This window comes from Parus major, chromosome 2, assembly GCF_001522545.3.
Source record: "Parus major isolate Abel chromosome 2, Parus_major1.1, whole genome shotgun sequence".
Taxonomy (NCBI): domain Eukaryota; kingdom Metazoa; phylum Chordata; class Aves; order Passeriformes; family Paridae; genus Parus; species Parus major.
Window position 1 is genome coordinate 879,927 of NC_031769.1, and position 2,432 is coordinate 882,358.

At 41.7% G+C, this 2,432-nt stretch overlaps 1 protein-coding gene across 1 annotated transcript in view; it reads left to right on the top strand.

The window, feature by feature from the left end:
• MYL3 (myosin light chain 3) overlaps nt 1-2,432 on the top strand; it is a 13,981-nt gene that overhangs the window by 1,121 nt on the left and 10,428 nt on the right. The window lies entirely within an intron of this gene.

The following is a 2,432-nucleotide window of genomic DNA, read 5'->3' on the forward strand; positions in this document are numbered from 1 at the left end:
GGAATTCCATCCCAGCCAGGAATTCCCAATTCCCAATATCCCATCCAAGCAGTGGGAGCCATTCCCTGTGTCCTGTCCCTCCATCCCTTGTCCCCAGTCCCTCTCCAGCTCTCCTGGATCCCCTTCAGGCCCTGCAAGGGGCTCTGAGCTCTCCCTGGATCCTTCCCTTCTCCAAGCTGGACATTCCCAATGGATAAATATCTCTGGATCCTCAAAAAGCAGTTTCCCCTCAGGAAAACGTGGGAATTCCGTGAGACAGGGAATCAGTTGATTTTTATTCTCATTGGTTAAATCCTTCTGCTCTTCCACGTGGGACCAAGCTCAGGATCTGGGACAAAGGGAGCACTGGAAGGGCCTTTTCCTTCCTCGAATCCCAAATTCCCTGTAAATCCTGCTGGGACAAGCAGTGATTTGTAACAAATCAAGGAATCAAATCCCAAGGAATTCAGTTTCCGGGAAGTTTTGAAGGGAATGACTCCAGAGTTGGTGCTCCCAGAGCAATTCCGTGACCTTGGGGAAGAGGTTTGTGACGGGATCCAGCTCTCTCTGTGCTCAACATTCCAGAGCTGGAAAAGGACAGGGACAAAGGGAATCACTTCCCTTGGAGGCACAGGGAGCTCCAGGTGGGACACCGTGATTTTTGTGGGAATATCCACTGGGATTCTAGGATGTTGTGGGATCAAGGATGAGCTGTCATTAAAAAATCCCCCCCCAGAAAAAAAAATCTTCCTTTTTTAATCAAAACAATTCCGCGCTCCCCAAATTTTATTTTTATCCTGGGGAAAAAAATCAATTCCTGCATTTTAAAAAATGACTCTGCGCAATTATTTGGGAAAATTCTTTTTTTTTTTTTAATGGAAATTTTGATTTTCCTCCTTTGGCACCATTTGGAATGATGAAGGTTACGTACAATAGAAATATTCCATAAATTCCGGAGTTCTGATCCCGTTTTTAAGGTGCTAAAATTCCCTCGGGAATTCCCAAATAATTAACAAATCCCAATCCAGTGCTGCTGTGAGAGCATCCCTTCAACTCTGCAGGGAATGCCCATTCCCAAATATTGGATCAGGGAAATTGGGAACCACAGGGTTGGAGTCTGGGGCATTTTTTTCCCCGACCTCTTGGAAAAGGGAGGGGATATTTCCTAAAGAAGTTTTCCTGGGAATTCTTTAATTTGATCAGGAATGTCCTTGTTGGTTCATGCAAATTCCTGCTCCATAATTCCAGCTCTGCTGGAGCCCCAAATCCCTTCCCAATGTTTGGAAAATTCGGTTGGGATTCTCCAAACATCCCAGTTTCTGCACTGCAGGATGAAATCCATTCCTATTTCCTTCATCTTTTCCATAATTTCCTTAATTTTTACCCATAATGGACAAAAAAGTTGGAAAAACAACATTGCATCCAAACAAAATGTTCCAAAATCCATCTTTTTTTATGGAAATATCTCAAATGATTTCTATTTATTCCCGGATTTTATTGGTCGTGTTTGGAATTTTGAGGCTTTTTTTTCTAACCCCTGGAAAGTCTCAAAATCAAAATATTCCTGGGGTAGGAAAAGGTGCCCCTTGTAGAATATTCCTGCTTCTCCCAGTCCTGATAACGATCCCAGGATTTTCTTTGACACCTGGAATTATTTTGGATATTCCCAATTTTTTTTCTCTCACCTCTGGACGCTCCCGGTCTGTTTTTTGTGTCAGTTGGGACACCAGTTCTAAATGTGGGATCCCTCCCTCATCCAAAGCCATCACCCCAAATTTTTTGGTGATTCTCACACACCCGTTCCCATTGGATTTGATCCAACACTCCAAAATTTCCAGCTTTCCAAAGGTTTCCCGAATTTCCGAGCGCGGGTGCGATTGGATGTTGTTTGCAGCTCATCCAAAAATGTTTTGGGGGATTTGTTTCTGCCTTTTCCAGAAGAGTTGGGCTCATTTCCTTGGATTTATTTTTTTAAGGAAGTGTTTTTTCTAGAATGATCCCTGAACTTTTTATTTTGAGGAATAAATTGTCCTGAAAAAATTTGGCAACAAAAAAAATTTTATCTTTTCCAAACATTTAAGTCATTCCCACCTGGAAGCTCTTTAATTTTCCCAGGAATATATTTTGCTTCCATGGAAAAGAATCTGAAATCCAGGATTGATTTATGATTTTTAAGGGCACAAAGAGTGGGAACGGCTCCTTTAACCACAGGAAAAGGGATCATAGGATTGAAATCCTCAATAACGAACAGGGAGAAAAATCCCTGGAAGTTCATCCCTAGGGATGGCTCCAAACTCCTTGTTGGAGTCTGAGATACAGAGTGTGTGCCCTTGTTTTTAATACTTAGTTATATGATCTAGAAAAACACTGAATTTCATATAATATGAAATTCATGAGCATGTTTTCATGGTGATACATGAGAACAAATGCTAAAGTTAGATAGGAAAAGTGTA